Source organism: Rattus norvegicus, chromosome 2 (assembly GCF_036323735.1).
Source record: "Rattus norvegicus strain BN/NHsdMcwi chromosome 2, GRCr8, whole genome shotgun sequence".
Lineage (NCBI taxonomy): Eukaryota > Metazoa > Chordata > Mammalia > Rodentia > Muridae > Rattus > Rattus norvegicus.
The window spans coordinates 148,574,295-148,592,429 of NC_086020.1; the positions used below are offsets into that span (position 1 = coordinate 148,574,295).

At 38.5% G+C, this 18,135-nt stretch overlaps 1 pseudogene; it reads right to left on the reverse strand.

Moving 5' to 3' along the window:
- Nucleotides 1–1,960, reverse strand: Hspd1-ps34 (heat shock protein family D (Hsp60) member 1, pseudogene 34; annotated as a pseudogene).
- Between the last annotated feature and the right edge of the window lie 16,175 nt (nucleotides 1,961–18,135).

Genomic DNA, 18,135 nt, shown 5'->3' on the forward strand with positions numbered 1-18,135 from the left:
TGTACAACTGTCTTTATTCAAAAATACAAATAATTTTTCTGTAGACATGAACAATGACAGCAGAAAACAATTATATATTGTCAAAAGAAGCAATAAGTGATGGTGGTTATAGTGATCAGTCACCCAGCCCCTCTCTTCAGTCATTTTCTTCAGGTGACTTCTCTGAAGTCTATTGATAAGGAACCTTCTTTGAGCTTCCTGTCATAGATAAGAGCAAAGGACTACTTTAGGAATTAGAACATGACACTTCTCATACCTCTTTCATTCCATTCGCTGTGCTGATTCCAGGTCCTTTTCTTCTTTAGGAATTCTGTTATTACAGTTTCAGCTGTAGTTACCAATAAGGCCATCTCAACAGCATCCAGTAAAGTAGTTCTAACAACCTTTGTTGGATCAATGATTTCTCCTTTCCACATGTTCACAAAATCTCTGAGCATAGCATCATGCCAGTGTCTGAGGAACTATGCAAAATTTTCTCAACTATCAATGATCCTTCAACACAGTCGTTCTTAATAGTCATGGAAGGAGATTTGAGTGCTTCTTTAATAAATTATATACCTATTTCCTGATCTTTATTATCATGCTTTAATAAGTCTAGGGCTGGTATGACTACAAGACAGGACAACCCCTCCTAGAATATTGCCTTCTTGTAGCATCAAGAGCATCTAAAGCTCTGTCTTTCTTCTCATTCACTTCAACATCACATATCCCCTGAGCCTTCAGGACAGCTACTCCATCTGAAAGTTAGCCAGTTTCTCATTCAGCTTTTCCTTTACATCCTCACTAGTTGTGATGTCCAGCTGCTCAGTGATTTCTTGAATACATTTTTCAACTTGAGTTTGTCACCTTTTTCTTTCAAAAGCTTGTCATCATCTTTGGTTAAGACATGATCCTTCAACACATGCATTCTTTTTCTTAAGACATGGGCTTGAACATCTTCAAGATCTAGTTTTCACCCTTCTTCTTGAAATACCATACCACCAGAAACAATAGCCATATGGTTCTGCCTATTGTCTCCAAACCCTAGAGCTCTGATGACTACAACCTGAGGTGCAAACTTAAGCATGTTCAAAACCAGGGAACGTATAGCTTTTCCATCATTATCTTCAGCAATTATGACCAAGGACTTCCAATAAGCATTGCCAATTTCAAGAGCAGGTACAATGAATGGGACACTAGAAATTTTCTTTTCACTCAACAAAAAATAGGCATCTTGGATTTGTCATTTGATCACATTTGTCATCTTTTGATGTGTCATTAAAATATGGAAAAATATCTTTCATCAAACTTCATGCTTCACCAATTTCTAACTCATTATTCAGGGGCTTTCCATCCTTTACTGTGATGACACTCTTTCTTCCAATCTCTTTCATTGTTTCAGAAATTTTATTTACAATGTCTGTCTCCATTTTCAGGAACTGTAACAACCTGAACAAGTTCCTCAGGGGATGTCACAGGCTTAGATTGTATTTTAAGTTAGGCAATTACAGTATCAACAACCACCATAATCTCTCCAGATTTCTACTGGATTGACCCCTTTCCTGACCTTCTCAAAGCCCTCCATGGCTGTAGAACATGCTAGAACAGCAGCAGTGGTAGTGTGATCCCCAGACTCTTCATGTGTGTTTTTGGTAACATTTTGAACAAGTTTAGTTCCAATATTTTTGAACTTATTCTTTAAATTAATTAACTTTGCAACCAGGACCCCATCTTCTATTACTCTGGAACTCCCTAAGTTTACTCAATAGTTACTGTCCTTCCCTGTGGACCAATTTTAACAGCTATAACATTGACTAAAAGGTCTACACATTAAGGCATTACAGTCTGAACATTCACACCAGATTTTGCAATTTAAGCATAGATCCAAGTGAGATGAGAAATAAATATCCAGGACTCTGATCTCACCTGGTGAAGAACAGAGTAGGCGAAGCATTTCTGCAGTGCAGCAGTAGGAGCACATGGGGAGGCAGGCTATTGGTGATGTGTGAGGGCCCTAAAGGTTATTATATTAGTTACTTTCCTTTTGTTGCAAAAATATCTGACATGAGAAGTTCAAGAAAAGGTGGATTTATTTTGGCTCACAGTTTGAGATTATATGAAGTCATGGCAACCAGAGAGCAACATTGTGTTTGCTATCAAGAAGTAGAGAAATTTAAACTCATTTTCTCCACTCTGCTCAGTCTAGCACCACACCAATAATAACAGTGCCATCCATGTTCAGATTGTATCTTCTTTTTCAGTAAACTTTTCTGAGAAGCATTATCAAAGACACACCCAGAAATATGCTTTATAATGATTTTAAATCTAATCAAGGTAGCAATGAATATTAAATTTATAAACTCTTCTATTAATTTTCTTGACATTAACTGAATACTGCATGAAACTGTGGCTACTTATTTTAATCACAAATTATTAAAAGAATTTTTGCATGAGCCTTTTTCCCATTTACTTCTTACATTCCTTTCAGTTGCCCTCCAAACACTTACCTAGGTTATGAGAATTATATATAAAAAAATTTAAGAAATTATTTGCATATATATTTTCTCCTCTAAGTTAGTATTAACTTCATCTGTTTCCATTTTCCAGCCTTGTTTTAGTGAAACAGATATTGAACTGGAAGGAAAGTGAAGGGGCCTCAGAGTCAGCACAGAACAAACCCAGCCATCAATTTCACAACACAAAGGAGATTGATTACCTCAGAGATACTTGGGGGTGGGTGGGTCCTGCTTTTTGATCAGACAAAGGCAACAGCAGGTGTCTCTGAAAGAGTGGTTTGAAGAAGAATAAAAGAGTCTGCATGACCTCTGACCAAGCTCTTCTGGCTTTCATAATCTCTATTGAGAAGTCTGATATAATTCTGATATGTCCTCCTTTGTATGTGACTTGGGCCTTTTCCCTTGCAGCCTTTAATATTCTTTCTTTGTTCTTTATATTATGTGTTTTAACTATTATGGGATGAGAGGATTTTCTTTTCTGGTCTCATTTATTTGGTGTTCTGTAGGCTTCTTGTACCATTATGGCCATCTCTTTCTTTAGGTTGGAAAACTATGATTTTGTTGAAAAAGTGTTCAGGTCCTGTGAGCCAGAAATCTTCATTCTCCTCTATTCTGATTATTCTTAAATTTGGTCTTTCCATTGTGTCCTGAATTTCCTGGATGTTTGGGGTTAAGAGATTTTTATGTTTTGAATTTTCTTTAACCGTTGTTTCAATCTCTTCTACCATATTTTCTACATCTGAGATTCTCTCTTCTATCTCTTGTTTTTTGTTGGTGATACTTACATCTGTAATTCCTGATCTCTTTTCTAGATTTTGTCCCATGACAGAAGAATGGATACAGAAAATGTGGTTCATTTACACAATGGAATACTATTCAGCTATTAAGAACGAGGACATCCTGAGTTTTGCAGGCAAATGGATGGAACTATAAAATGTCATCCTGAATGAGGTAACTAAGATACAACATGCATGGTATGTTCTCATCAATAAGAAGGTATTAGCCAAAAAAAAGTACAGAATAACCAAGATACAGTCCACAGAACTCAAAAAAGTCAACAAGCTGAAAGGCCCAAGTGGGAACACATCAGTTCCACTTGGGAGGGAGAAGAAAGCAACCACAAGGGGGGAGGGATGGAGGGACAGGTGAAAGAAAGAGTATGCAGGGAGAGGGGAACATGATCTGGTATTGGGTGGGAGAAAAGGACTGAAGCCCTAAGGGCTAGCAGAAAGCATAGAAACAGGTGACATTGGGAAGAGGCCGAAAGTGGGTACCAGCTCAAGGGGAAGCCCCAAGACCTGACACCATTACTGAAGCTATGGGGAGTTCACAAAAAGGGACCTATTGTTACTGCTCTCCAAAAGACCCAAGAAACAGCTGAAAGAATCAGATGCAAATATGTGCACCCAACCAATGAACAGAAGCTGCTGACCTCTCTGGTTGAATTAGGGAAAAGCTGGAGGAAGCTAAGGAGGCAGTCAACTCTGTAGGAGGACCAGCAGTCTCAATTAACCTGGATCCCTGAGACCTCTCAGACACTGGATCACCAACCTGTCAGCATACACTAGCTGAGATAAGGCCTCCAACACATATACAGAAGAGGACTCCTGGGTCTGGGTTCAGTCAAGGAAGATGAACCTAATCCTCAAGAGACTGGAGGTTCCAGGAAGTTTGGAGGTCTGGTGGGGCGGGTAGGGTGTGGACATCCTTGTGGAGACAGGGTTGTGGGATGAGGGGGACACGGGGAGGGCAGGTGGCGGGGTGGAGGTATGGAATATGGAACTCTCAGGGAAGTGGACTGGGAGGGGAATAAAATCTGGAATGTAAAAATAAATAAGTAAATAAATAAATGTTTTTTGTTTTTTGTTTTTTTTAAGAAGAAGAAAGAGAGATCTGTGCTAGATTGAGTTGGTAAATCCTGATTGGACATGTTAACCTGTATAGCTAAATAATGAAGCTTGGAAACTGGACCTTGGTGGGCAGGTTCAGGAATGAGTCAGGCATAAGGAAGCTTCCAAATAAGAAAATGGATCTTGCTGGATAGCTTTAGAAATGTGGAAGTACTTAGAAACCTAATGCTTTAGCAAGGAAGAGGAAAGGGGGTGGGGCAAGACCCACTGGCCACATGTTTGTGATGCTTGGGCCTGTTTGCAGGCCCTTCAAAAAGAACAGTCAGTTCTAATTAAGATACTCTCTGTGTACTTTCAAAGTAAAATAGTTCTTTAGCCTGAATGCCTGAACTTGTGCTGAAACTTGGTCTGAAGATATTGTATGTACACATATTATTTCCTTTCTCAGAGTGGGTAGAAACCTGAGTCTTTCCTCTCTCCTTAACCTAGAGTCTGTAATGGAAGCTGTGAGCTTTGTTATATTCCTCTGGGTTTCTATGAAATGATAATATCCAGACGATAACACTATAATTGCATGTGAAAGAGGATAGATTAATATCCATAGAGAGGATTCCATCTGGATGAGGGGTTCTGGTACATATGTTTTATATTTAATCTTAAGTCTCATTTTGTAAGTGAAAATTTCAACTCCATAAAGCTTTGGAGACTTTCCCATGTTTACATAAGCAATGATGAAATCCTACCACTCTGACTTCATGTCTATTCTTAAAATTGGACAATGGACTCATCATTATTGAGCAATGGGTAAAATAGGAAACATTGCAACTGACTGTAATACTTTAGGTCACTAGGTGCAATAAGTATTAAAATTTAGATTCTGGGGCCAGGCACGACAGCATATGCTAAATTCACAGTCACAACACTTGTGAAGTAGAGGCAGGAGTACCAAGAGTTATAACCTGTTCTTAGTTATGCTAGGAGTTTAAGACTGACCTAGAGCTACCCTGTCCAAGAGAACTAAAAGGAAGGAAGGAAAGGAGGTAGAGGAAGAGGAGGAGGTAGAGGAAGAGGAGGAGAGTGTTTGATTTCTATTCATTATCCATCCCTTCAATAATATTGGACTTAGTCTCTGCTCCTTTAAGATGGATGAAATATCACTGACATTTTCAGTTTTATTAAAATATTAAAGGTGTCCGTCTAAAAAGCATGGCTAGGCATTTGGAGCATGGTTGCCATCAGTAAGCAGTATAAAATGCTTTTCAATCATAAATTCCTTTTCATTACTCCCCAAATCCACATGAAATATTCATATGAAAGTCTACTTTTTTATTTTCTAAAGAAGAAACAGAAACACAGAAAGGTTAGTATCCTGATAAAGTCTTAAATGGACAGAGGTGTGACTCAGTTGCAGGCATTTGAGTTTTCATTCTGAGAATGAAAAGCAGTGCAAACAAGGCTCTAGATATGCACTCACCAGTTTTCATGATGAACATGCACTCAAAGTTCCACAGATGAATGGAGCAACCCACAACACGGCCTAGAGTTCCTGACATGGACATAGAACAGAAGAAAACATATGTACCTCATAGCTACAGGGGAAGAGTCTCTAAGTAATAGCGTAGAAATGATCCACAAAACTGCTGCTACTCACAGTCTACAAAGGTCATAGGAAAAACAAGGATGAATCATGTCTTAAGGAGCTCAAATAGTTCCTCAGGAGTTCCACAAGTAGAAACACGCATATTCCAAACATTGTGACAAGTTGCTGTAGTTCAGGGGAAGTATTGTTGTGTTAACTTCTTTAGTTCCTTAAACTTCAAATTTTGTTTCTTTTTTCTCATTTTTTATAGATTCTTACTAAACTAATACAAACATTAAAACATTATGCATGACATCTTATAAAAATGAATTAAGAAATTACCTTGTCTTGGACCTCAAGACCGTGAGCATACATCTATCAGATGTAGGATTGGTAAAGCACAGGGGAAATTTTCCTGAACAGAGCACCAATGACTTATGCTCTAAGATCAAGAATTGACAAAAGGGACCTCATAAAACTACAAAGCTTCTGTAAGGCAAAAGACACTGTCATTAGTACAAAATGGCAACCAACAGATTGGGAAAAGATCTTTACCAATCCTACATCGGATAGAGCACTAGTATCCAAAATATACAAAGAACTCAAGAAGTTTGACTCCAGGGAGCCAAATAACCCTATTAAAAATGGGGTACAGAGCTAAACAAAGAATTGTCAGCTGAGGAATATCGAGAAGTAACTAAAGGAAGGCTCAACATCCTTGGTTATCAAGGAGATTCAGATCAAAACAATCCTAGGAATCCATGTCACACCAATCAGAATGGCTAAGATCAAAAAACAGATGCTGGCGAGGATGTGGAGAAAGAGGAACACTCCTCCATTATTGGTGGGATTGCAAACTGGTACAACCACTCTGGAAATCAGTTTGGAGGTTCCTCAGAAAATTGGACATTCCACTACCTGAGGACCCAGTTATACCTCTTCTGAGCATATATCCAAAATATGCTCCAAAATACAACAAAGACACATGCTCCACTATGTTCATAGCAGTCTTATTTATAATAGCCAGAAGCTGGAAAAAAAACAGATGACCTTCAACAGAGGAATGGATATAGAAAATGTGGTACATTTACACAATGGAGTATGACTCAGCTATCAAAAACAATGACTTCATGAAATTAATAGGCAAATGAGTGGAACTAGAAAATATCATCCTGAGTGAGGTAACCCAGTCACAAAAAGCATACTTGGTATGCTCTTACTAATAAGCCCAAAAGCTCGGATTACCCAAGATACAATTCACAGACCATATTTAGCTCAAGAAGAAGGAAGACCAAAGTGTGGATGCTTCAGTCCTTCTTAGAAAGGGGAAGAAAATACTCATGGAAGGAAATACACAGGCAAAGTGTGGAGCAGATACTGAAGGAAAGGCTATCCAGAAACATCCTCATCTGGGGATCCATACCATATACAGACAACAAACCTATTGTGGATGCCAAGAATTGCTTGTTTACAGGAGCCTGATAAAAGTGTCTCTTGAGAGGCTCTGTCAGAGCCAGACAAATACAGAGGCAGATACTTGAAGCTGACCATTGGACTGAACACAGCATTCCCAAAGGAGAAATTATCGAAAGGACTAAAGGAGCTGAAAGAGTTTCCAACCCCATAGGAAGAGCAGCAATATTAACCAACCTGATAGCCCAGAACTCCCAGGGACTAAACAACCAATGGAGCTGCATATGTAGCAGAGGATGGCCTTGTAAGACATCAATGGGAGTAGAGGCCCTTGGTCCTGTGAAGGGGGGATACCCCAGTGTAGAGGAATGCCAGGGTGGGGTAGTCAGGAGTGGAAGAGCACCCTAATAGAAGCAGGGAGTGGAGGAATGGGATAGGGATTTCTGGAGGGGCAACCTGGGACAGAAATAACATTTGAAATGTAAATAAATAAAATATGCAATAAACAAAAAATAATCGAATACTGAAAAAAAAGAAAAACAAACAAATCTTAACAGCCTGCTTATCCATACACGCCAGAGCAAAACTAACTCATAGACTATTGTGGCGGGTTAGTGTTGTTATTAAAAGTCTCACTGTTGTGAAATATTGGCTCATGCCCATCTGGATACAGCACACCAAACCAACAAGGTTCCATGTGGAGAGATTTAATGGGAGAATGAGACAAGGGGAAGGGGCAAGAAAAAGAAGAGAAAAAGAGAAAGAGAGAGGGGAGAGAGAGAGAGAGAGAGAGAGAGAGAGAGAGAGAGAGAGAGAGCGCAGAAGCTGTCTGCCTTTCATTTGGAATATGATGTAACTACTCCCAGGTGGAGTTGCGAATTGAACCAAAAGGTCTTCTGTGAATGTATGGCCGTTGCCACAGCAACAGGTACCAAAGGTGTCCCTGCTGAAGGTAATACCAAAAATTATCCTAATGGTGCTTGTATTCTAATGCTAATTTGGGGTCTCCAAGACTGGTTACCCCAAAGATGAAAGAGTGTGCAGTAAGACATTGAGTGACCCTTCCCCCAGTTATTGTGATTAGTAATTAAGATGCCAATAGCCAATCACTAGGCAGACGATACATAGGTGGGGTTGAAGTTTCACAGGCTTGGGAAGAGAGAATCATGAGGAGGAAAAGGAAGAAGAAATTGCCATGGAAGAAGAATGTGTAGGAAGGAGAAGGAGGGCCACCATGTGATAGCTGAGTCATAAAAACATGACCATGTAGGCTGGCCAATTGGAGGTAAGCGCAGCCCAGATGGAACACAGTAAATAGAGTAATAACTCGGGTTTGTCAATAGGAGAATAGATTCTAGCATCATGGAGGGTAGGCAGCTGAACAGCTATTGTGCTGCCTAAAGCATATTAAAAATATAAAGGCTGCATGTCTTTCATCCAGGAACATAAACAGTCAAAGATGTTGTAGAAGCACCAGCCTGGGATTTCTAATAATTACCACAACAGACTACCATTTGTGCTTCAAAAACACTGGTCTTGGATCTAGGTTGCATATCAAACCAACTGGGGAAATTTAAAAATCTCCTGCAAGTCAAAAGCCAACAGAGGAGCTTCTGCATTGATGAAAACACAATATTCTTAACCTTCTTGTAAACGCAACATCTGTCACATAATAAACAAGGGTCTTCATGGCTGTTTCCATAGGGCTAACACACCAATTGTCAAAAAGCTTCAGTAAGGTAGCATGAGAATAAAAGAGGGGCTGCTAGCAATGTGAAAGAGATAGGAGAATGGCAAAGAATATGAAAAAGTCATAAAGGAAATAATCACAGTAATTAATGTTCACATAGAAGAATTCCAAATAACCAGATGTGAATGACATTCTCTGCCTTTCTACTAGAACAAAGCAAACAATCTTTTGGAAAAAAATAATACATGCAAAATTTGGAGGAACATTATTCACAAGAGCATTATTAAAAAGTAAATACATTTCATTTTGTTTCCATGGCAGTTTATCTGCACAGTTAGGAGAAATTCATTCTTACTACTATGTGTTCTTACATTTAAACCAACAAAAAGGGTCTGAACTCTTTATAGAAGAAAATGAGGACTTATAAATTATTGTAATCTGCTTAGTTGTTTTTAACAAGAAACAAGACAAAACAAAAAACAAAAACCTAAACTTCTTAAGGTTCTAACCTACTTCCTTAAGAGTGATCGCTAAGTGAAATGATCCGTAAAGCACTGCCACACCATTTTACAAATGATAATTTTTGGTTCTACCATTTCAATGACTTCAAAGGTTAATGGTGTGCTTATCATTCCTGTCCAGGTCTCATTAGGCACATATTGTCAGAAAGGTATTTACCATCAGTGAATGTTCACTGAGTCAATAGTGGTAATGAGGGGCTACATTTTCTCAGTAATAGGAGTAAAACATAATTATCATTTTGCCATATGTGTTGAATGAGTGAGCTAGGTCTTCCTGAACTAACCAGTTATGCTACTGGTCACCAACAGGCAGGAAGAGAATTTGGTAAATGAGAACAAACTACACAGATTAAAGTGATAGACTAGGGTGCAAGACTTTCATAACATTTCTATAAAATAGACAAGGACAAGGATACACGGACAAATTAGACAAACTCAATGACAATAGAACAAGAGAAGACTTGTTTAAGGAGGGAACATGAGAAAGGGGAAAGGAAGCAGCATAAAGGGTGTCACCATGTGCTTATGTAAAAATCGAGCTTTTAAGAAAATAAATGCACTGAAAGCATTTGGGTTATCCCTGTGTTTGTTTCACAGACTCCAAATGGTTTGGGTGTGGATATGCTTTTGAGCAGCTTCGTTTCCTTGAGTCCTGTTCAATTAAAGAACTTAAGAATTTAGGAATTTAAGAAAATAACTCATTAGAGAAAAACAAAACAAAATAAAACTGGTAACTTCAAGCATTTTAACTACATGTTTAAGAATTGAGAGTCATTCACATGGTGTTAATTGTTACTATGAATGCTGTAAGATTGATAGTGTTGTGGCAAAGAGGCAGTGTCCTGGCACCATATAGTAGGGGTGGAGACTATGAAGGAAGACCGAGAGAAGCATTGACATAAGATGCAGACTTAGTTCAGTGGAGTCACCAAGATACTGGAGATGCAAGAACTTCGAAACTCATGCCAAAGGGAGTGGTAGTTCTGCAATACCCTCTCTCGTGTGTGTGTGTGTGTGTGTGTGTGTGTGTGTGTGTGTGTGTGTGTGTGTTACAGATGGTAGAGCTAGAGAAGGAGGACCAACAGACTAACAGAGCCCTTTGGAATCAGATGCTAAAGTGTGAATCTCAAATGTCAGACATTGAGTTACTTAAAATACTGAATTTTTCATTGTAATTTGATTTGCTTATTACTGTCCAAAAGTTGTTCCCTCTTGGAATAAGAAAGGTTTAAATTTACTTTGATTCTACAGTTATGACTTTGGGTGTTTTAAACAAGATCATTGGCCTTTAAAGTTTGCTAAAATTTAAAGATTATGGTACTTGCAAAATTGTACTGTATTTTATCTTATAATATATAAGCATAAGATCTTGGGAACAAACAAGAAAGGAAAATTTATTACTTGAGGTGATGCATTTGTGTGTCAGATTGACAAGAGAATCCACATCAGAAGAATCTCCAATTGCTAAAAATCACTTAAAGAAATGTTCGAAATGATCAGGGAAATGCAAATCAAAATGATCCTGAGACTTCACTTTACACCATTTAGAATGGCTAAGATAAAAAAAAAACTCAGGTGATGACTGCGACCGGATCTGAACATACCCAAACAGCTCCATGCACCTAAATCCTGTGAGAGAGAGAGCTAGACTTTCAGAGGTGCAGACACGCCTGGGAAACCAGAGGAGATTACTCTCTACCCACATTTCTGACTCCAGAGGAAAAAAACTAGTGCCATTTGGGCCCTCTGTGCACAGGGACCCAGAAGTAGGGGCAGGCCTAGCCCTGAGGAGTGACTTCAAGCCCAAGACCAGAAGTAAGTCCAACTTTTCTGCTCCAAGTGACCTGCCGGAACTCAGGACACATGCCCACAGGAACAGCTGAAAGCCAGTGGACAGGAACGACTACATGCCTGAAAGCAGAACACTCTGTTCCCATAACTGGCTGAAAGAGAACAGGACAACAGATCTACAGCATTCCTGACACACAGGCCTATAGGACGATCTATCCACTGTCAGAAATAGCAGAACAAGGTAACACCAGAGACAACCTGATGGTGAGAGTAAGCACAGAAACCCAAGCAACAGAAACCAAGACTACTTGGCATCATCAGAGCCCAATTCTCCCCCCAAAGCAAACATTGAATATCCAAACACACCAGAAAAGCAAGATCTAGATTTAAAATCACATTCAATCATGATGATGGAGGACTTCAAGACAGACATAAAGAACTCCCTTAGATAAAGGCAGAAAAACACAAGTAAACAAGTAGAAGCCCTTAGAGACTAAGTACAAAAATCCCTGAAAGAATTACAGAGAAACACAATCAAACAGGTAAAGGAATTGAAAATGGAAATAGAAACAATAAAGAAAGCACAAAGGGAGACAACCCTGGATACAGGAAACCAAGCATCACCAACAGAATACAAGAGATAGAAGAGAGAATCTCAGGAGCAGAAGATTCCATAGAAAACATAAACACAATGGTCAAAGATAATGTAAGACGGAAAAAGCTACTAACTCAAAACATGCAGGAAATCCAGTACACAATGAGAAGATCAAGCCTAAGGATAATAGGTATAGAAGAGAGTGAAGACTCCCAACTCGAAGGACCAGTAAATATCTTCAACAAAATCATAGAAGAAAACTTCCATAACCTAAAGTAAGAGATGCCCATAACATACAAGAAGCCTACAGAACTCCAAATAGATTGGGCCAGAAAAGAAACTCCTCCTGTCACATAATAGTCGAAACACCAAACACACAAAATAAAGAAAGAATATTAAAAGCAGTAAGGGAAAAAGGTCAATTAACATATAAAGGCAGACCTATCAGAATCACACCAGACTTCTCACCAGAGACGATGAAAGCCAGAAGATCCTAGACAGATGTCATACAGACCCTAAGAGAACACAAATGCCAGCCTAGGTTACTGTATCCAGCAAAACTCTCAATTAACATAGATGGAGAAACCAAGATAATCCATGACAAAACGAAATTTACACAATATCTTTCTACAAATCCAGCCCTACATAGGGTAATAAATGGTAAAGCCCAACACAAGGAGGCAAGCAACACCCTAGAGAAAGCAAGAAACTAATCTGTTTTGCAACAAAGAGAAGACAAGCACCTAAAGAAATGCTCAACATCTTTAGTCATAAGGGAAATGCAAATCAAAACAACCCTGAGATTCCACCTCACACCAGTCAGAATGGCTAAGGTCAAAAACTCCGGTGACAGCAGATGCTGGCAAGGATGTGGAGAAAGAGGAACACTCCTCCATTGTTGGTGGGATTGGAAACTGGTACAACCATTCTGGAAATCAGTCTGGAGGTTCCTCAGAAAATTGGACATTGCTCTACCTGAGGACCCAGCTATACCTCTCTTGGGCATATACCCAAAAGATGCCCCAACATATAACAAAGACACGTGCTCCACTATGTTCCTAGCAGCCTCATTTATAATAGCCAGAAGCTTGAAAGAACCCAGATGCCCTTCAACAGAGGAATGGATACAGAAAATGTGGTACAGATACACAATGGAATACTACTCAGCTATCGAAAACAATGACTTTATGAAATTCATAGGCAAATGGATGGAACTGGAAAATATCATCCTGAGTGAGGTAACCCAATCACAGAAAAACACACATGGTATGCATTCATTGATAAGTGGATATTAGCCCAAATGCTCAAATCACCCTAGATACACAGAACACATGAAACTCAACAAGGATGACCAAAATGCAGATGCTTCACTCCTTCTTTAAAAGGGGAAGAAGGATACCCTTAGGAGGGGATAGGGAGACAAAGTTTAGAACAGAGGCTAAAGGAATGCCCATTCAGAGCCTGCCCCACATGTGGCCCATATATATATACAGCCACCAAACTAGATGGATGAAGCAAAGACGTGTAGGCTGACAGGGACTGAATGTAGATCTCTTCTGAGAGACACAGCCAGAATATGGCAGAGAATGGGACCCCGGTTGAAGGAATCAGAGAAAGGACTGAAAGAGCTGAAGGAGCTTGAGACAGCATATGAACAACAGTGCCATCCAACCAGAGCTTCGAGGGACTAAGCCACTATGCAGACTATACATGGACTGACCCTGGGCTCCAACTGCATAGGTAGCAATGAATAGCCTAGTAAGGGCACCAGTGGAAGGGGAAGCTCTTGGTCCTGTTGAGGCTGGACTCCCAGTAAAAGAAATTCTTGGGGGGGAGGGCGGGAATGCGGGGAGGATGGGGAGGGAAACACCCATATAGAAGGGGGGTAGGAGGGGTTAGGGGGATGTTGGCCTGCAAACCGAAAAAGGGAATAACATTTGATATTTAAATAAGAAATACCCAATTTAATACAGATGGAGAAAAAAAACTCAGGTGACAGCACATGTTAGTGAAAATGTGGACAAAGAGTAATAGTGTTCTGTTGCTGGTGGTTTGGAAAATTTGTCATGACTCTATTTCACTAGGGGTTATAAGTTTTTGAATTGTTTATCTGATAATGATTTAAATTTGAAATGAGTATCCATTGAAAGAATTATCCATTCATGATTTTCTGGATTTTCTGTGTCTGTTGTTATGTTCCCATTTCCTTTTGATTTTGTTATTTTTAATAATCACTCTCCTTCTTTTAGTTAGCTTGAATAAGATCTTATCTGACTTGTTGATTTTGTCAAAGAACCAACTCTTTGTTTTATTGATTCTTCATAGTATTTTTTGTTTCTATAGTATTTATCTCAGCCCTCAGATTATTTCTTGCTGTCTACTCTCTTGGGTGTGTTTACTTCTTGTTTTAGAGCTTTCAGGTGTTTGCTTCAGTATTCCTCTCTTTAGGTTTTGTCTGGACATAGGGTATTTTTCCCACTATTGCTAACACTATATAACTAATAGTAGTGTTTCTTTTATAAAAGTAGGTGCCCTTGTGTTTGTGGTATAGGTGTTGAGAATTGAAATGTCATGTTGGTGGTGTTCTTCCCCATCTCTCTTGGTTAATTTTGGTTTGAAGTTTATATTGTTAGCTTGCTTCTTAGGTCCATTTGTTTGGAATATCTTTTTCCAAACTTTACCTTGGTATAATATATATTTATCCTTGATATTGAAATATGTTTCTTGTATGCAGCAAAAGGCTGGAGCCTCTTTTTGCATTCATTCTGTTAATCTGTGTCATTTTATTGAAGAATTTAGACCACTGATATTGAGTGATATCCATGACAATAAACATTGACTCCTGGTATTTTGATGTTGGTGATGGTGATGGTGGTGGTGGTAGTGGTGGTGGTGGTGGTGGTGGTGGTGGTGGTGGTGGTGGTGGTGGTGGGGGTGGTGGTGGTGGTGGTGGTTGTGGGGGTGGTGGTGGTGTGTGTGTGTGTATGTGTGTGTTTGTGTGTATATGTGTTTGTGTGTGTGTGTTTCCCTTCTTTTGCATTTCCTTGTATAAAATTATTTTCTTCTTGTGACTTAATGGGTACAGTTAACCTTCTAGACCTTCTGTAGTTCTAGATTTGTAGATATATAATATTTAAATTTGACTTTATAATGAAATATCTTATATTCTCCATCTATGGTGATTGAATTGTGCTGGGTATATTAGTCCAACCTGGTATCTATGGTCTCTTAGATTTTGTATCACATCTCTCAATACCTCCCTGGATTTTAAAGTCTCCATGAAGAAGTCATGTGCAATTCTAATAAATCTGCCTTTATATTTCATTTGGCCTTTTTCCTTGCAACTTTCACAATTCCTTAGTCTGTATATTTATTGTTTTGATTATTATGTAATGAAGGGACTTCTTTTCTGTTCTAATTATTTGATGTTCTGTGTGCCTCTTTTAACTTTATAGGCATCTCCTTCTTTATGTTAGAAATTTTTCTTTTATATTTTGTTGAAAAGATATTTTCTGGGCCTTTGAACTGCTCTCTTCTTCCTCTATTCTTATTATTTTTAGCTTTAATCACTCCAAAGTATCCCACATTTCCTGGATGTTTTATGTCAGGAATGTTTTATATTTCATGTTTTCTTTGACCACTGTATCTATTCCCTCTATTGTATCTTCAATACCAGAAATTCTCTCTTCAGTCTATTATATTCCATTGGTGAAGCTTTCCTCTGGATTTCTTATTTGAGTTCATAATATTTTTCCCAGAATCACCTCAATTTATTCTTTCTTTATTACTTCTATTTACATTTTCAGGTCTTAAACATATTTCTTCATTTCATTCAAAATATGACAAGGAACATATTCATTTTGTGCAATTGTTTGTGCTCTTCAAGATTTCTTGAAAGTGTTTATTTCTTCTTTAAGGACCTCTCTCATCATCATATTGGTGATTTTACTTTTTTCTTGTATTTCAGCTATGTTGAAATAATCAGAGCCCACTGTGGTAAATGAGCTCTAGTGCAGACATATTGTCATGAATACTATTAATTTTGTTTTTAATGTTCCATCTAAGTATTTTGGTTTAAGGAGATTACAGGTCTATGTGCTAATTTCTAGGAAGTCAGAAAGTGTCTGCCTGTGGGTTCCATAGGGTGCATGGACAGGAAAATGGAGGGCTTCAGCTTGGACAAGACTGAAGGATTGGGTCTTCTGGAAGAACAAAGATAGATAGAGAAGTTATGTGTGCAGCCTACCAGGTCTTCTGGCTAGTGTGACTCATGGTTGAGAGAGTAAAGGCTGGGATGCCACTGTGATTAGAGGGAAGGAGGCCATGAGGTAAGACATGGAGAGTGTGAAAAGGAGGCCGCAGCTGGTGTTCTGTTGCTAGTCTAAAAGTGAGCCTAAAGGATTGGGTCTGCTGAGGGTATAGAGAGACTAGAGAAGTTCTGCTGGCAGCCTCAAATTTAGTTTTGTTAATATTGATAAATGTTACTAACTTTCACACACACACACACACACACACACACACACACACACACACACACATATGATCTTCAACCTATAAAAACTCCCTAGAGTAACTGACACATTAGTAACACCCAAGAATAATGACAGTGACTACGAAGTCAAGCTAATGATGGCTTATGTTTTATAGTATCTTACAATTTACAACACATCCTCATGAGTTTTATCAAGTTAGAGAATGACTCATGACTCTATAAAGTGTTTTAAGCTTTTTGGTAAAAGGCAGTAAAAGTTAAAGCAATTTATTTCCTGTTTGATCGTCATATTTCTATCATGCATGCTTTGCATTGCTTATTTATCCTAACTCCCTTCACGTATGTAGCATCAAGTAGCAAGGACAAAACAACATAAATTAGAATCGTCAGGTAACAAAATCAATGAGTTCCTTTTTAAATAAACCTTTATAAAAATAGTTTTAGATTCTTGGGGATGTTCTAAACAGGAATTCCTTTTGTCAAGTCTACCTTCTTGTGGGTATGTTATCTTAGTGTTGTACTTTCGTCACAACTAATAAGCCAATATTGATACTTTTCTTATTTAATTGATATTTCATTTGTTTTTCCACCCACATTATTGTGTTTCTTTTTATGTTGCAGAACTTAATCAAGGTGCACACACTATGTAGTTATGGTGGCTACTTTTTTCTCTCTTCTGTAAGAGCTTCTTAGACTTCTCAAGTTCGGCTTCTTTTATTCTTTCTTTCTTAAGCTAGAGTTACAGATCTGGAGGAGGAAGCCCACAGAGTCAAAGTGCTGTATTTCTCATTTTATATCAACAGTTATAAGTTTTCATGGTTTATCTCTGGTACAGTTAAAATTAGTTCCCTGGCTGAGGCTTAGTTTGCCTGAGAGCTTTGCTATAAAGTCACACTTCAGCCCTTCCCAATACCTTAAATGTCAACATGTTACTACCTAGCGCATAGGTAGGGGCCTAAAATTCACCTCCTCAAAAGGACAGCAGCTTCATAAATTATTTGAACATCTCTATACAGATATGCCTCTGCCTTGTTTCTTAATTGTTTAACCATTGTATTTGTAGAAATATTGATTGAGAACATTAAACATTGTGGAATAAATCTAGTAAATAATACGTTATTTATTTTGTTACTCAAATTGTTCAGCTTTTGCTATCAGAACCTTGGAATTTGGCTCCTGTATCCTAAAACTCTGTAGTTTTAGGAGGTTTGATTTTTCTTGACCACTGTTTTATTTCCCATGGCTATTAAATATTAGTCAGAGTATCTAACCTGCAGCTCATAGAGCATGTGCATTATATAATAGCTAGAAATGTGGTCCAACATGTTTGTGAACCACAATACCATACTACAATAACAAAACATTAATCAACCTTGTGATTAAAACATTTAAAAACATGTTCCTGTCAGCAAGCATTTCTTGGCATCAGCAAAAGTATCTGGGTTTGGTGGCTGCAAATAAGATGAATCCCCAGGTGGGGCACTTCAGTTCCCGCTCCACTCTTTGTCTCTCTATTTCCTCCTATGAGTATTTTGTTCTTGCTTCCAAGAAGGGATGAAGCACCCACATTTTGGTCTTCCTTCTTCTTGAGCTTGATATGATCTGTGAATTTTTAATTAGGTATTCCAAGTTTTTGAACTAATGTCCATTTATCAGTGAGTGCATACCATGTATGTTCTTTTGTGACTGGGTTACCTCACTCAGGATGA